Here is a 19,019-nt window from a genome sequence, read left to right as displayed (position 1 = left end):
TCAAGAGAGAAAGTCTCCTCGAGTTTAAACCAACGGACGAAAGAAAAGCTTTTGCAGTGGACTGACGCTTGAATTTTTTAGATTTTCAAATTAGCTTTCCATGGCAAATACGAGACGAGAGTACCGTGCGAAACCTTCAACCTTCGATGATTTATTACGAAGGCGAAGTATCTAGTTATTTTTAGTAGTTTTTTTTTTTAGCTCTTACTATATTCTTCCCGTAAATACATCGGTCTTGATTCAAATAAACACGTCGATACGAACCATACGATTTATCTCGTAAAATAGTTTTTTTTTTCTTTTTTATGGGAACAAACACTTTGATTCCGATCGAAAGGAATTTATTGCAATAACGTAAGTGCATATATCTATGTACTTATTATTCTTATATTTCTTATATATATTATAAACGTTTTAACAAACTCTATTTTCGTGAAAAACTTTAATTTTGATATCGATCGATCGTTCGATCGTTTTGAAGAGCAGTGACAGTTTTCTTTCTCCTTTAACTTGCATTATTCACCGTTTCGTGTGTCGTCCTATAGAAAAGCATACTCTCCAGAGGATGCCACGTGGAATATGCTTTAAAGCTCGTGTTCACTGGCATTCACGTGCGAAGAATAATATTATCCTTTATAGTAGCTTTTTCGCGGTCACCGCTATATACACCGAAGAAGCGAGTAAGGAGAAGAGGAAGGGCTATAACGAAAAAGAAAAAAAAAACAGAGGAGGAATAAGGAAAAAAAAAAACAAAGAAAAAGGGACGGAAAATTGAACAGATCGATTTTTCTCGACGCGATCCTGCGACGAGAGGAAACGATCGTGAAGTACAAAAGGATAACAAAGCTTTGTCACGATAGGGATAGTGAGATAAAATTCACGGTGTAAAATACGACGTGTCCCAGGGTGGCCGATAAAATTTATCGCCCCGATATTTTCTATAAAATGCTTTTGTTTACTGGCTGTAGAAGAAAGAAAGAAAAAAAATGGGAAATAAAAAAAAATAGAATAAAATAAAATAAAACAAAATAAAAAAAAAAAAAGGGCAGCGATATTACTACCGGAACTTCTCGGTCACGAATGCATTCGATTATTATCGAGATCAGACTAAACGTCACGGGACGAGAGCGATAAAAAAATAAAAACGAAAAAGAATTAAAAAAAAAGGATCGATTCAAGTAGAAAACAATTATGAGAATAATTAAATTGATCCGTAACAACGCGAGAGATAAATGACTAGATATATAAATATATACACATATATATCTCGAACGATCCTTTTTAATTGGAGACTGTTTGCTGGTTGCAATCATGTACAATACGTAGGAATATGTAAATTCATAAATCGATCAGACGAGTGTAATAAAGCGTGTGATGTTCGTATAACGACGATATTAACCTTTCGTTAAATCAAAGGAAGAAGAGTGAACAAAACAACAACAACAACAACAATAATAAAAACAACAACAACAAGAACAACAAGAATAACGATGATAACAATAGATGGGTAAAAGTTGGTGACATAGGTCGAAAGCTCTTCGAACAATGGCTTTGAAAGGGTAACCTCGGTGTATAGTATATCGAAGATAACAGGAACGGACTTTATTACGCGGCATCGACGCTTTTCCACGATAAAGTTTAAACCGCACGCGCGATGCAGTGACCTGCATTCTAGACGCAACCCTCGTATCAAGACGATAGTTCGTTCCTCCAAGCCGACGACGCCTTTCAAAAGATCGATACGCGAAAGAACGTTTGTAGAAAATTTCAAAGAAACTCCAAACGAAACATCCTTATTTCTTATCATTTTATATAATTTTTTTCTTCTGAATCTCTTTTTTTGTTCTTTGTTCTTTCTTTTTTTTAATTAATTGTAAAGAAAAAAAAATAAGAAACTTTTCTTTCGAAATTTTTTATCATTCTCCAATTTCGAAATGTTTGTTTTTTAATCGTCTATATTTTTTTTTTTTTTTTTTTTTTTTCTTTAAAGATATCTATCTACGATTTATATTATTTGTTTTCGAAGTCAGATTTCTGAAAAAATATATATATATTTTTTTTATTTACTCTTGTAAGTTTAAAAACTTTTCAAAGGTTTGAACTAACCTTTGCCTTTTTTCCTTTCGCCTTTTCAATAGATTTTATTGCACCTACGAAGCATCGTTCTCCTGGCGAAGAAGCTCTCCTCCCCGCGTTATATTTCAACCCTTGTATATCACCCGTTGAAACCGATTTCCTCTCTCTCCATCTCTCTTCATCTCTCTTCATCTCTCTTCATCTCTTTTTATCCGTAGTCGTAGTCGTTGTAGTCGTAGCCGTTACTTGACAGTGAAATAAAACTGCCTGTCTCTTCTTCGCAACGAAAGGACAAAGTAGAGGAAATCTAGTTGTCTATTTTCTCTCTTCGATTTATTTTAAAGGTGTGATCTTTTCATCGATGTTATTTCGTTCGTTTGATAAAAAGAGAAAGAAAACTAGAAAGAAAAAATTATTCTATTATATTCGTTGTATTTAATTATTAATTCTCTATAATCTAATTTTTAAACGAAATATTGTATTACGTCTAAGTTTTAGTTTGTAAATTATATATATCAGTACAATTATAATATATATATATATATATATATATATATATATATATATATATATATATATATATAAGTAATTTATCCTTGGTAAATATTCATTTTAGGAATACGAACTAACTTTGATACTTTTATGTTAAAATAATAATATAAACACAACTAATATTAATATAATTATTATTCTATACGTTTAATTTATATTTAGGAAACATGAAATTTTAGAATATGTGAATCAACTCTGATACTTTACTAAAGTTGAAATACACGTGTATATATTGAAACATAACACCTTTATCATAATATTACACAGCACTACATAATATTACAACATTTCCAAAATAAGATAGAAATAATCTGTTTCTCCCTTTCTCTTTCTTTCTCTTTTACGATCGTAATCATAATTCCGTAGATAGAATTTCTATTATAAATTTTCTTAGTGGCAACTTTGATATCTTCCTCAGCAGAAGATTATTGGTATCTCGAAAGTCTACTAAAAGGGTTGAGAGACACTGAATCGTTGCATTACTGTCAGCAGCACGTGCAGTGTCACGCGGTTCGTTGTTGAAACATCTGCATGGGCACGTGCAACGATCAGAGACCCCTATATTCTCTACTTACACTTTGATAATATATATACATGTATGAATATATATATGTGTGTGTGTGTGTGTGTATACGATCGTAAGCAGGCGGTTACGCGCATCCAACCACGAACTCGCACACTAGTGTACCAAGATTACGTAATAACGGCAAGATATGCGTGGCACGCGACCGATTCTAATCCTCTCCTCTCTCTCTCTCTCTCTCTCTCTCTCTCTCTCTCTCTCTCTCTCTCTCTCTCTCTCTCTCTCTCTATCTCTATCTATCTATCTATCTTTCTATTTATCTCTCTGTCGATCTCTATTTCTATCTTTATCTCTCTCTCTCTCTCTCCTTTTGCTTTCGTGCGAATTCCTTACGTATTTTCACTTTCTCACCTCGATATGCTCAAGCCAGGATCATCTTAAACGAGTTTTAACGAAACGTCGGATTAAGTGCTATTAAAACCTGCGATTTTTCACTTCACCATAATGAAATTCTTTTCTTAAGTAGTAGCACGATATGTAGTTTACTTTTTTTTTTCGAACGGTCTTGTTAATTCTCTGATAGATGTAATAAAAAATATATAATACGATAATTCTCAACTCGGATAATGAATGAATAGTGTATCCCGTAAGGATATCAGTTGTGATAATGTTAAATGATTAATATTATCATCTGTTAAGTAAAAGAGAAAAAGGAAAACAATTACAAAGAGATGAAGGAGTTTCATTAACCGTAGTTATGTTAACTTTCAAGAGGGTTCGTTAAATTCGTGTAGTTATAGGTAATAGCGAAAGGAAGAGGGTGTTTAAATCAGAGACGTTACTCTACTACTTCGCGTAACTCGTACTACCAACGCGAATAGGTATGCATATAGCTAGAAGTTAGATACCGAAGTAGATACGTTGGAAAGTTTCTACCCTTTGGATGGTGGTTGACCATCGTACTCGGCCACCGACACCGCAAATCTCTGTCTACTTTGTTGGTCCTCTCTCCGTTTCACGCGTACCAGCTCTTTGCTTTCTCTCCTGAGACTAACAACGTACAATAATACGGGTTAGAGAGAGAAAGAGAAAGAGAGAGAGAGAGAGAGAGAGGGAGGGAGGGAAGGTGGGAGTATAAAAAAAGAAGAAAAAATGATGTAAGTAAATAGTAGAGAAGAGACGATATTAAAGAATGTAAAATTAATCGGGTCTGCCTTTTTTACTGTCTTTCTTTTCTTTCTTTTTCTTTTTCTTATTTTTTTCCCTATTTTCCTTTTATCTTTCTTTTTTCTCCTACTCTTCCTTTTTTTCGCATTTTCATTTCACTCTTTCTCGAGAGCACTAAGGCGTGTTTCTTACTCGTAAAGAGTGAAAAGAAACTCTCGTAAAAAGAAAAGAAAAGAAGAGAAAGAGAGAGAGAGAGAGAGTTCTCCTCTTCTAGTCTCTAACGCTTTTCTTCTTGCTTATTCGAGTTTCCTACACGTTGTTGTTGTATAGTAGTTACTTGGGAAAATTGTAATCACGAGGAGATCGGAATAAATAAACTTGCTAGGAAACGGTTCGTGTAATTATCTAGAGAAGTACAAGAGAACCTTCGGGATAATCAAGGGTATACGTACACACATATATATATATATACATATATACCTACATACATATATGTATAAGTTGGTACAATTTAAAGTTAGTGAGAGGTATAGAGAGATTATTATACTATATATACCTATATGAAAAGACAGAGGGAGAGAGAGAGAAAAAAAAAGAAAAAAGATAGTATAATGAAATCGAATAATACATCGAGTGTGATCGTGCGGGCTTTCGAGCTTGCAAGGATTCGTATTAAAGTTGTGGAGATGGGTAGGCTTTTGTCTCACTTTCGTTGAGCTTACGGCTAATTGGGAGAAATATAGGTATAGAGAGAAAGAGAGAGAGAAAGAGAGAGAGAGAGAGAGAGAGAGAGAGAGAGAGGATGAATTGGAAGGTAGAGAGAAAGTGAGAAAGAGACAGAAGATGGGAAGAGAAAAGCCAACTTTCGGGTTAAATGCGAACCTCTTAATAGAGGACCAATAATTGGAAAAGATTCCCCACGGCACGGATATTATCCGCAGCTTTTTTCGAAGCGAGGAAAGTCCAATGACGAAGGGAAAAATTAAGAAAACTGTCAACGGATGGATTTTCCTGAAAATAGGATTTTACTGAATGTCTAAACTAATCAATTATTTTTTAGTGAGCTTTTCTAATTCTTTCTTTCGTTCTTTTTTCATTTTTTTTTTTCTTTTATTGGATTATCCGATGAGATTGTATTCTTTTGTTATTGTTATTTTTAAAAGTAAAAGTAAAATCTGTGATATTACTATTGTTATATAGAATGATCTAAGACAGTGAATTACAAATATGCATAAGTTCTCTTTTCTTTTCTTTTTCTTTTTTTTTTTTTTTTTGATAACAAAACAAATTCTTTCTGGATTGATAAAATTTAACTTTTGAATAAAGATCATTCCACTTGGATTCCTTCGAAAATCCTGATTCTTGGCGTATGCGATCACACTCGACTAAGCCGGTCCATCGAAAGTCGTCAATTTGGAGAAGATGAGCTTGGATAAATCGATCGATCGATCGATCGATCGACTCGTATGGTCGCAAAAAAACGAATCGTTTTTCCATATACCAACGTTGCAGCTTTTTCAGCTAAGCTTCTCTCGTATTACTTCCGCAGTACCGTTAAGGTGCGTTCAAATCGACGGGACGAGACGAACGTATCCTGACGAGCATATTTTTCGCTTGGATTAACATGGACTCATCTCGAATCATATCGATAGATCGAGCTTCGATACGATAGAATGATTCGATCGAGGCAGAGGTTTATCTTTTAAAAATTTTTATAATACATATATAACACACGCACATATATATTTTTTCCTCCACAATTTTACTAACCAAAATTTTCTATTTTTTCGTTTGTTACAGGTAAATATCATAGATCACAGAGATGCGAAAGACTCCTCGATTGGCCTTGATTCTCAAAGATTTTATCCAAGGATTGCTATTAAAAGTATTTAACTTTATTTATTCCTTTACATTTAATCGTGATTGTAGTAAAAAAATATGATAAATTAATGTAAAAATAATCCAATTACTGAAGGGATCCTGTGTGGATTAGAAAAATTGAACGAATCATTTTCCATTCAATGATCGTACGAATTCGATCCTTTTAATTCGGTAAATAAAAAAATATTATCTTACAATCGATTACAATAGACGCAAAACTGAAAGAAATACGAATCGTTTCGTGTAACACGCGATCAAACTCGTGTTTCTAGTTTCTATTTAGTACATATACATATACGTATATCTACATATGCACACGTAGTACGTATATAAACTAAAAGGGGGAGAGAATAGTTACTTTTGCAAGAGGAGACGACCTGTTCCCGTAGAAATCGGAGTTCCGCACGCGGCCTCGTTTCATAAAACATTCATTCGAATCTTTTCTCGCCTCGTAACGACCCACGCTATACAACTTTCTATTGTACCTTTTCGAACGACAATGCCATTGAAAATTGAATGTACAATTTAGAAAAAGTTCTTTCTCTCTTTCTCTCTTTCTCTCTCTCTCTCTCTCTCTCCCTCTCTCTCCCTCTCTGTGTCTCTCTCTTTGTGTCTCTCTCCTTCTCCCTCTCCCTCCCTCGGGCGTCATTTTTCTTTTTATCACTTCTTCAATTTTTATCGCTGTCACCAGCCAAAGCAAACGATTGATCGATTTCTTGTCTCTTTTTTGTCGTAAAAAATGATTGGATCTACCATAATCGAAAATCTTTTTCTATTTCGTAATACATCCTGTCGAAATATCTTTTATTTGTGATAAGAGAGAGAGAGAGAGAGAGAGAGAGAGAGAGAGAGAGAGAGAGAGAGTGAGAGTGAGTAGAACAATTCCAAGTTTTTTTCTATCTCTCATTTTGTTTTCTTCTCTTTCATTCTCTCTCTCTCTCTCTCTCTCTCTCTCTCTCTCTCACTCTCTCTGTCTTTCTCTTTTTTTTCTCTTTCTTTCTTTTGGAAATGGCCAAGAAATCGAGTAAGAAGTTTCTGATAAAAAGAAGAGATCAGAAGAGTCGTTCCTTAAAATCGTCCTTCCTTTGGTAGCAACTTCGTAAGAAAAGTTCTTTCTCAATTTGAAAGAAGATAGAAAAAAAGAAAAGACAACAAAAAAAAAAGAAAAAGAGAAAGAAGAAAAAAGTGAAAGATCAAGAACGAGACTAGATATTCGCAATTTGTGAGAAATATCATTGTCAGAAAAATCAAATTAATTTTCTTTTTTTTCTTTCAAAGAAGCATTGACAGAAAAAGAGAAAAGTTTTTTTAAAAGAAAATAAAATAAAATAAAGTACACCTGTATTACAGGTATACCAATATACCTATATAAAATAAAAAAAATGGATCTTCGTAGTCGTGACGATTAGTCCGTTCATTGATTTAAAGCTTCGAAAGATATATTACTCTTTGCGTCTGGAGGATTTTCTCGATCGGTATTCCAACAAGACGGAAAACAAGACGGAAGACGATTTTAACGGGCAAGTCAGAGTAAAATGAATGAAGCTACGTCGGAACGTTTTTCCGACGGTGACGTTCTGACGGATATTAAAGAGTACTGGCGAACGCGGAAGAAAAAGAAGCAGAGAAAGAGAAAGATAGAGAGAAGGAGAGAGTGTTCACCCTTTTACCGGTTTCGAATTAAAACGAACCTATCCAAGGAGTATTCTACCTTACTCTCGTGACTCTATGTAATTTATTAAACGTTATTAATTTTCCATCTGAGGAAACTAGACGGCTCATTTGTTCTTTTTAAAATTAAAGAAAAGAAAAGAAAAGGAAAGTAAGAAAAATTAAAAAATTGGTGGAGCAAAAAAATAGTAATTTAAATTCGTCTTAAATAATAGTGAAATTAGGTCAAACGTTATCAAAATTAAAGCTTCATTCAATATTATATATATACATTGCGTCTTACATTAGATTAGATAGATTAAATAGATTAAGTATATTAGATACATTAAAATATATCTAATGTGAAAATTTGTCGATATTAATCACACGAATGTCTTGAAAATATAAACTCGGATAACTTAGATATATCAAGGTATTACATTATATTAAATAGATCCATTAAGATCTGTCAACATTTGATGCATTAGATTGTACCTAATATAAAAATTCCTACAGGAAAATCTCTATAAATATATTATTAAATTAAATTGGATAGATTCGATGTATCAATAGATTCACAGAAATATTTATCTTTAATATCAAAATTAGCTTCTTTTAATCACACTAATGAACGTTTAGAAAACAAAGTGATACATTTAATTTGATTAATCTGTTCCCTCAAGATAAACGTTTCTCGAATGACTATGGAAAAAGGGAAAGAGTGTTGGAGAAAGAAAAAAGAGACAGAAAGATAGAGAGACAGAGAGAGACAGAAAGAGAGAGAGAGAGAGAGACAGAAATAGAGAAAAAGATATTGTTAGAAAATTTTAAAATATTCTCTGTGAATCGTTTGAAGTAAAATAAAGAAAGAATGAAATAAAGAAAGAAAGAAAGAATGAATGAATGAAAGAAAGAAAGAAAGAATTGCCGAAGGAGTTTCAGAGGCATAATATATCCACGTTCGATGCATTCGATCGTTTCTCTGAAGCATTTCCGTTAGAAAGGAATCTTTCTACTTGGATAAATTATGCCTTAAGGTGTTCTCTTCGTCTTCGTCTTCGTCTTTAGCTTCGTCTACGTCTTCAGCTTCGGCTTCGTCTTCGGCTTCGTCTTCCTCCCCTTCTTTCTTCCCTTCTTTCTTCTCTTCATCTTCTTCGTCTCTTCCTTTATGAAATTCGTTCGCGCCCTCCCGTGAAATCAGTTATTTGAAGAAATACACCAGGGTAGATAGACTATACCCTGTAATCCAATCTTCGCATTTAATTTTGTTCCAGCGTTAGACAAGGAATACCATGCCGTGTGTTTTACAAGAGATTTGCCTCAGGCATGTACGTGGTTGGTTGGTTAGTTGGTTGACTGGTTGGTTGGTTGGTTGGTTGGTTGGTTGGTTGGTTGGCTGGTTGGATGGCTGGATGGCTGGATGGTTGTTTGCTTGCTTGCCTGCTTGCTTGCTTGCTTTACTTTGTGCGAACCCAAGAATTCTCTCCGCCTATTCTCCGTAAGAAAAGTCCTTGCCACTGACACGACAGGCCTTGGATAATGCAAAGAATTTTAATACTATACACCCATTACACTCTAAATTTTTCTTTCTTTATTTTTTTTCTTTTTCTTTTTTTTCTATATTTTCCCTCTTACCGTTTTCAATTTTATCTAAGGATATATAGATGTGTACGGATAATGCATCGTAAGTGTTTAAGAAAAAAGGAAAGGAAACATTTTTTTTTGAACGCATAAATATATTATTTTGACATTATATCGAATAATATAAGAACAAAAAATATGTAATAAATATATATGTTCGTATGTATGTATGTATATGTATATTTTTTTTTCTCAGGTTAATTTTTTTTATTCGGATTGTAAACAAAGTTGCTAAGCTTGTAGCTTTATAAACTGAAGAATAAAAAAGAAAGTAACCTAAAAAGTCTGGAAAAAGAGTAACAGTGATATTAAAAATCAGTTAGGAATTTTTCTTCCACCATGTTAGTATACAATTATATACAATTCATACCTGTATTTCTGTCGACTGCACTGCGAATAAAACTTTCCTTATAACGTAGAAATGTTAGCGAGTGATTATGAAGTTTATTCTGTAATTGAATTTCGAGAAAGAGAGGGAGAGAGAATGAGTGAGTGAGAAAGAGAGAGAGATGGAGAAGATCGAATTGAAAGCGCACGTTTTTTGATGTATGTAACTTGAATATACTACATTACGCGAGAAAACGAAAAGGAACGATTAGTATATCCGAAGTATATTATTCGCGATATAAACGCGAAGAAACTGTTGAAAACATATAATAACGAAATGATAACAATGAAACAGAACGCATACATGCATATTCACGAACGTACACACGAAAAGAGAATGATATAATCACGATGTAGTTTTACCAGGATATAACAGCTTTCTATATAGAATGCTGGTAATCCTGAGAAATCGTAACAATTATGCTCGATTAAAAACTCATGCTTTCTCTCACGTTCTCTTTACGTTAATGCTTACTCGACTCGGAGTTTCGAATAGGAGACCGTTTAACGTAGGACAAATTGATCTAATTCCATGCAAATCGTTGGTGTTCCCATCGTTTAATAAGAATTAAAAGGGCTTTAGAAAGACTTAAAAAACAATCATGACCAAGAGAAAAAGAGATAGAGATAAAGAGGAGACAGAGAGGGAGAGAGAGAGAGAGAGAGAGAGAGAGAAGACATAATTAATAGCATTTAATTCAAAATATACGATTTTATCTTGATTTTAACAAATACAATTTTCTTTCTCTCTCTTCTTCTATTAAAATTCGCTCGATAGATTTTCTTTCTTTTTTTTTTTTAATCCTCGATCGATATAATCTAAACTTATAAAAAGAAATGATTATGAAATCGCACAACGTGGAAATGAATTGGCAAAGAAAGTTAAGAGGATTTCATAGGAATATACTCGAAGATTTAGTAAGAAGATTTATATCAAAAATAGATGTTGCAACACATTTCGTAAAAATCTTCGTTCCATCGAAATATTCCATTGAATTTCTACCTGGTTATATTGGAATTAATCCGTGCTATATGCATACATACATCCATGCGTACATATTTTATATATGTATATACATATATATATATATATATTCATTGATAGAAATCTTTCAAAAGAAAAGTTACATGAAACCAGTAAAGCGTGGAGTTTTATATAAGCTTAGTCTATTTGAACGAAAAGTTCGAGTCGAGTACGGAAGTTAAAGCAGGACCATCGTTTACTTTTTCATTGTAAAAATGTAAATGAAAAAAGGAGCAAAGAAAAAGAAAAGAAAAAGAGAGAAAAGAAGAACGAAAAAGAAAAGGGTAAAGAAAGGAAATAGAAAAAGGAAAAAAATAGTTCTGTTTCTCGTTGGCCCATCCGAGCGAAGGAATCTGTGTTGAAAGTCGCTATCAAAGGGACGAGAGAGGGAAGTGGAGAAACAAACGAAGGAGAAGTTTCTCCATTGGAATAAAAAGAATACCGCCGTCTCATTCGAGATTCGTGATCCATAAGCAAAAGTAGAGTGAGAGAGAGAGAGAGAGAGAGAAGATCGAGAAAGAAGCAGAGAAAATCCTTCGACGCGCAAAGCTTTCGAATTTGCATGCTATCGAGAGCAGAAGAGGATTTAGGCGAGTGTGCGAAAAAGAAAAAAAAATAGAAAGAGAGAGAAGAGAGAGAGAGAGAGAGAAGAGGAAAGAGAGAGTAATAGTACAGTGAAAATGGAATAAGTTTGGTTATTAAAGACTTTCAGTTGTCGTTACACTCGACTCTAAGGACTATCGAAAAAGAGAATCGAAAGTCGAAAGATTGTAATAAAAGAAATGACAATGGTTGCTATCAAATACGTAGACTTTTTCCATCGTCTTTTCCAATATCCGAAAGAATATGTGTGTACGTATATATACGTACGTGCGTGTATGCGTGTGTACATGTATGTGAATGAGTGGATGGGTGAGTGTGTTTCGTGCCAAGGCCATTGCTAAGAAGGAAACATTGTAGCATCGAATCGTAGAAACGATCGGATTTACCCTCGAAACTTATCCTCTACTACCATGACACAAAACAAGCTCTATTCTCTCTAACATCCCTTTAAGATACTTTTTATTAGTTTTCTCTACAGAACAGTGGCAGCAATTAAGTGTCCCATGTTCCATCTATTCCTTGTTCCAACTTGTTTTTTTCTAATTTTTTTTTCTTGCTACAGCACAGTACCATCTTCGACTGATCTTGATTTTTTTAAGGACATTTTTCTCTCGTGCGATTATTCATCTTTTTTATTTCAAATTTAATGACAGAGAAAGAGAGAGAGAGGGAGAGAGGAAGGGAGATGTCACGTCATTTAACATTTATTATCGTACGCGAGAAAAATGATATATAATTTTATGAAAGATAAGTTTTGAAAATTCAGGAACACCGTGATATCGTCCGATGTACTACATATTTATAAATTTTATCCTATACGATGCTAACACGTTTATGTTACGTACCTATATAAGTTTCTTCTCGAACTAACTTTCAACACGTTGCAAATTTCAAAACGATGACGACAACGACAACGACGACAGCGACGACGGTCAACATATACGAGCTTTACAGTAAAACGAGAGATTTCATTTTAGTCATACGACGTGTTACACGAGACGAGACGAATTTTCGTATTTTCATAGCAGCTCGATGAGATTATAAAAAGAAAAAAGTAAAAAAAAGAAGAAGAAGAAAATAAAAAAAACGAATACCACTTATCTCTAAAACCTACGTGAAAATATCAATTCAAGAAGGAATGAAGGAAGGAAGGAAGAAAAAAAAGAAAGAAAGAAAGAAAGAGGTAGAATGTTAAAAATTCGAGTCGCGAATATTTCCCTCTTAATTAACTATAGAAAAACTCGCAATTAATTAAAGTTTCAAATATATTCCAACGGAGGAATTGACTATCCTTTCGAATATCTTCCCGATTTTCCTCACCTGATTTCTAAGGATTTTCAAAAGAAAAGAATACTAGGAAGAGATGGTAAGCTAGAACGGAAGGTAGAATTATTCATTCCATTGTATAAAGGAGGAAACAGTGAGACGAATAAAACGTTGGTATAGGTGACGATAGTGAGATAGTGATGGTAAATAGTAGTAGTTGATGGTGATGGTAGTGATAGTGGTGGTAGTATACCCACCATGAATTTAACGTTTCGTTAGGGTCGTCGTTGTCGTTGTTGTCGTTGTTGGTCGACCAGCTTGTAAAAGGATCGTTCGTCCCCGTGGCACGATCGTGGAAAATGTGAAACGAGAGAGAGAAAGAGAAAGAGAGATAGAGAGAGAGAGAGAGAGAGAGAAAGAGAGAAAAAGAGAAAAAGAGAGAAAGAGAGAGTGAGAAGGGAATATGGGTCACGACGGGATCTCCCCGTGGGCTGTACAATGGGCAAACAACAACGCCATTGTCTAGGCAAGCGGTGATAAACGGCGTCGTGATAAAACCGCTCGCGAGCACCAAGCTGATGGCTTTCGTTGGCTTGAAGGATGGTCCAGCCGTTGTTTCGACAAAGCTCCGTCGCCTCTCTTCCTCCTTCTTCTCCTTTTCCTCCTACTTCTCTTCTTTCTCCTTCTCTATCTTCCCCTTACATTTTTCCACTTTATCAAGCCACTCTCTCTCTCTCTCTCTCTCTCTCTCTCTCTCTGTTTTTTTCTCTTTCTTCTACGTGAGTTTCAACTCGGAAAAATGTCTTTTAGTTGTTCCTTCTCGCTCAACAATCCTTCGAGACGAAACGCGCGGCGTTTCGCCAAATTCTTTTTCTCTTTCTCTCTCTCCCTCACACACAGTCTGCTGCTCGTTAGTCTAAAATCTGTAGTACATCCTTTCTAGAAGAATTTTCTTTTCTTTTCTTTTCTTTTCTTTACATTGTTTCCTTATCATTTTCCTTTTTTTTCTTTCGAAGTTAGGTAGAAAAGTTGTTTTAAAAAAATTTATAATTATCATGCTTTTCTGGTGTATACACGTGCCGAGAATAATTTTTTATTTCTTTTTACCTTCCCTTCTTCAAAATTCAGGTCTCTCGAAAGAAGGAAGGAAGAACAGGAAACCACCGCTGGAAAAAGTTTCGTATCAAAAACGTTAATTTATTCAAACTCGACGAATCTCTCTCTCTCTCTCTCTCTCTCTCTCTCTCGACTTCGTAAATAGCAGCAACATTTCTATTTTCTCTCGGTTATCCTTTCTTCCCCATCTTTCTGTCATCACCGAAGCTTTATTATCTCCAATCTTTCATTTTCATTGTCCACCATCCTCCTTGTCTCTCTCTCTCTCTCTCTTTCTATCTCTATCTCTCTTTTGCTCCCACAAAACGTAAAACGTTAACTCATTTTACGCTTGAACCCTCGTTCGAATTAAATTATATTCCGGTGCGAAATACCACGACAAAGTGCGATATTGAAATATTTTTATTTGTTCTCCTTTCTCATGAAGAATTTGCATTATTCCAAGATACTCCGTCAACTTAATTAATCTTTCAAGCCGTCCCTCGAGCTACTACCACCAGCAGCACTACTACTATCATCACTACTACTACTACTATTACTAGGAACTTCATCCATCTATACACTTGGGAAAAGACTATTTTTCAGTATAATGAACGTTGCATTGTGCCAAGGGTAACGTTACACTATTTCTATACCTTATTTGTAATTATTTTGACAATTTTCTCCATAATTAAAGCTTCCTAAAGTTTCGTATTATTTACATAGAATTCGTTTCTGGAATTCTTTCATAATAGCAAATGGGTTTTATGTTTCAAAAGAATTTTAGCCTCGGGACATTTTATCTTGTTTGTTTGTTTCTTTCTTTCTTTCGCGAAGATTGGCTACATCGATTTAAGGTATCAGGCTATCCCATAACTATCTTATAGAAAGATCCGATAATAATACAAAGGAGTAATTAAGATGATAGATAAATAGTTAGATGGAAAGAAACATAGAAGTAGTTAGAAAGAAAGAAAGAAAGACTCGATATCGGTGAGAGACAACACAGACTCTATTTTTCGATCGCTAATCAGGCTTTTGGAGTAAAAACTCGTTAGACGCGCCCGGAACGATTCTTCATCGAGCATCATTCTGACTGGCGAAGCATTGAATGGAGACAAAGGGTTAACGTCGACGAGCAGGTATTATCTCTGCGGCACGTGAAAAGCTCGAACGAGTAGATAGAGAAAGAAGAAGAGAAGAAGAGGAGGAGATGATAGCGTTAGTAGTGGTGATGGTAGCGACAGTAGTAGTGGTAGTGATAGTGGTAGTAGTGGTGGAGATGATAGTAGCGATGGCGATAGCGATGGTGGAGGTTTTTCAGTGTTGGTTGAAGAGGATGAGAAGAACGGTTACTCGCTACGGAAATTAGACCACGAAGTTCAACAGAGTTTATGACGTTGACGTTTTGTTTGCAGAAGGACGACGAAGGACGAGGAAGTAAGGGAAAGCGATCTCCTTGTCCTATATATATTCGTTAGAAGCCACGTTTAACTCGGCCCGTAACGTCGTTAAAGACTATATTCACTCCAAATTTGCTCTTTGATCGTCGACGTTAATTAATGTCACGGTCTTCCGTTTGTTACGATATATCGCTCGTACTTTATTATCCTTAGAATGTTAACTTTTTTACTATGATTTCAGTTTCCTTTTGAATTTTATAATAGCATTAAAAAAATGGAATCTAGCTTCCTATAAAAAAGAATTAACATTTCTCTAATGTTCATTATCAAGTGGATGTATATTTATATTGAAAATAAGGAAGCTTTAAATGCTTTCTTTGGTTTACGAATTCTTTTTTTTACGAATTCTTTTCTTAGGTATTCTTAGAATTACCGATCGACAGAGACGACTTATTTTATTTTATCTTCGTCGACGTTCGATAAATTGCAATATCGTAAAAAGCAGAAGCTTTATATATATATATATATATATATATATATATATATATATATTCTTGGTATTTCGAGAACAGAATACAAACGTCGTCGACTTTCTTCGATCTAATGGAGCATCCAACATTCGACGACAACGACGACGACAACGACGACGATGACGATGGCGACATAGTCGTTTTCGAAGCGTATCGAACAAATCGTTTCTCTTTTGAAGAACGCACGGTACCTCCCAGTAGAAAAGTACGAAAAGGGAAAACTGAATGGACCAATACAATGAAGATCAGAAAAGATCGTTCTGCCGATGTCCGAATGGACAATACCAAGAGTTTCGCTTTATTACGAAGAAATAGACGATCTAATCGATCTTTCTAACGAACCAAATCTTTCTCAGTATTTTTACGAAATTTTTTGCAGTATATAATATCCGAAGAGAATTTCTTATACACACTTACATATGTATATATATTATAAAATTTACAAAGAAATTTTAAAGAAATTATCGAGAAAAAATATAAAAAAAAATAAAAACAAGATATTTACTACATCATAGCGATTTAGATCGAATCATTTCCTCAGCTAAAAATAATTATGTTTTTAGAGTAAAAAAAGGGTTTACAATTAGATCATTTTCTCAATGAAAATAGTCGACAATTTGTAAAAGAAATTATTTGTAGGTACATATGTGTATAAACATATGAGAAGATTTCATTTCACGATATGTCATATCTTTCAATGTAAAATTAGTTCTCTTTGTATATATATTTATAAATACATACTGTGAAGATATTCCTGTACGATACGTTTTTTATCGTAGCTATATCTTTCAGTATGAACTGAAAAAAAAATGAAGGAAAAAAAAATAGAAAAGGATCGTCGTATACACTTAAGTTACACAAGCGTAAATTAATGAAACTTTACTGCATATTGCCTTGGAAAGAAAGGTGCGGCGGAAAAAGTATAGGGTGATAGTTTGTAAGTAGTACGACGAACCTTTCGAGCTCGACGTTTATTGCCTAAGAGAAAGAGAGAAAGAGAAAGAGAAATAAGAGAGAGCAACAGAGAGAAAAAATCGACTAGAAAGCCATACGTAATTTAAACATAAATATATGCATATATATATATATATATGTAAATGTACACCTACATGTCTAATATTAGTGAGAATAATATCGTTGGAAGTCACGACATATTTATGACAAAAAGTAGGCAAACGTTTCGTGACGAGTCAAGAGTGACAACCACACGAAACCACATATTCTTTTCTTTTCTCTTATTTTTTTCTTTTTTTTTGTTTTTACGGTAAAACAAACTTAGTTTAATTAAATAAGGCATAACAATCGATCCATCTTACTTATATTAAATTCATTTCCGTTTACTTCTTATATATATATTTTTTTGTATCTTTTTTTTTGCGTTAATCACGACGATAGAAAACATTTTATTCCATTGTTTTAATTTTGTCGATAAAATTTGAAAATCATTTAATATCATATTTCTCTTCTTTTTATATTTTTATTAACACCTTGCAAGTCATAAATTTTTATTCGTTTCGTTATTTATATCTTTTTTTTTTCTTTTTTTTTCGTAATAAAATTTTAACAATAATTTGATACTGATCTTTGCTTTTATTCACGGTTTAAAATTGTAATCTCATATATTTTGTGCATGATTAAATATTACCAATGAATATACGTTATAAATAAATTTTTCCAATTTTTATCGTAACAATCAACGTGTTAACAAAGAATGTAATATAGGTACATGCAAAGAATGGAATTAATTCGTTTGATTACATAAGCCGAGAGAATGGAGAAAATCGAAACTTCGGTATATACGACAAAGTATATTCAAAAGGTTAAATAGCAAAATTTCGGTAGTGACCAAATTGGACAGAAACGAGTTGCAGCGAGTGTGTGTATATATATGTGTGTATTGCGCGTTAAAAATGTCCTGTGTTTTCCGCAAATTGTACCGTTATTACGCGAATAAACGCATATACGTATTAAACGAGGATTGAACGGCCAGCGTCGACGAATAACAGTGTGACGTTATCGTACATATGTACATACGTTTTACATTATCCTAAACCGAAACGAGCGATAAATTATATATACACACACATATTTATATATATATATATATATTTAAATTATTCCTAGTGTGATATTATTATCGTAGTGCATTTAATTTATGCAGGTAAAATAAATACACGTAGGAAAATTTGTGATGCTGTATGATACCGCAATAGAAAGAGAGAGAGAGAGAGAGAAAGAAAAGAGAAAAAAATATCTAGGTTAATAAATGAAAGAAAAAGAGAGAGAGAGAGAGGAATTATATTACAGGATCATTATAGGATATTTAATTTTTCAGTATCGACCATTTCGAAAGGGCAAAAGACCACATTGTACACATCACCGCAAAGTTTAAATGCACTCCCGGATATATGGCACTCGTTCTTTGAAACAGGCACGTTTGATCATCATGTTACCACGGTTCAATGCGATTGCTCCGCACATTGATCATTTTGCAATAGTACCGAAAGGAAATTCGACGATTTGAAAAAATGAAGTTATTTCGATCGAAAATATCATGTTATTATTATTATTTTTTTTATTTCTTTTTTTATATCCGTATATTGGCTACCATGGTAGCAGATGGGATTGCATGGTGGTAACGCATGTCACACGTCCGGAAGGCAGCTGTCGAAATTCCCTGTGACGAATTTTTATTTCCTCGGTGTACTGGTTTCCGCTTGTTGAAAACTTTTTCATTTTTCTTTTTCTCTCCTCTCCTTTTTTTTCCTATTTCACACTTTATCTGATTCTCGTGAAAGAGATCCTATCTTCTCGTGATCGATGGTCTCTAACGCGTCTCTAAGAGCTAACTAAATTTATGTCGAGGGGTATGCGTTCTTTTTCATCGCATATATATTTATAACCATTGTTACTCCTTTTTCTTTTCCTATTTCTTTCCCTTTCTTTTTCTTTCTTTCTTCTTTTTCGAGTAACAAAGCAACTTAGAATATTATTACCAAGTAACGATCGAGGTGTAAAATATGCATGTTTCAAACGCGAAAAGTGTGATATATAGATGACACGAGAAAGAAGTTTTCACTCGAGCGAGGAAAATAAGAAAAGTAAGAGAAATAAAATAAAAAAGACAGAAAGACAGAGATAGAGAGAGATAAATGGTATATAAGTAAAACAAGGATAGAGAAATCGTTTAGTCTTACAAACGTTCCTCTTAACGATGGCGC

General features: G+C 33.9%; 1 protein-coding gene across 11 annotated transcripts in view; it reads left to right on the top strand.

Moving 5' to 3' along the window:
- LOC127069278 (fasciclin-3) overlaps window positions 1-19,019 on the top strand; it is a 267,122-nt gene that overhangs the window by 117,341 nt on the left and 130,762 nt on the right. The window contains exon 2 of one of the 11 annotated variants that reach the window (XM_051006093.1): window positions 6,119-6,203. The exons of the other annotated variants lie outside the window; for them this stretch is intronic. The gene's annotated coding sequence lies outside the window, so the exon portion shown is untranslated. The remainder of the gene's footprint in view (window positions 1-6,118; window positions 6,204-19,019) is intronic. 11 annotated transcript variants of the gene reach the window in all.

The sequence above is a fragment of the Vespula vulgaris genome, chromosome 15 (genome assembly GCF_905475345.1).
Source record: "Vespula vulgaris chromosome 15, iyVesVulg1.1, whole genome shotgun sequence".
Taxonomy (NCBI): domain Eukaryota; kingdom Metazoa; phylum Arthropoda; class Insecta; order Hymenoptera; family Vespidae; genus Vespula; species Vespula vulgaris.
This window is presented reverse-complemented; position numbering and strand designations above follow the sequence as displayed.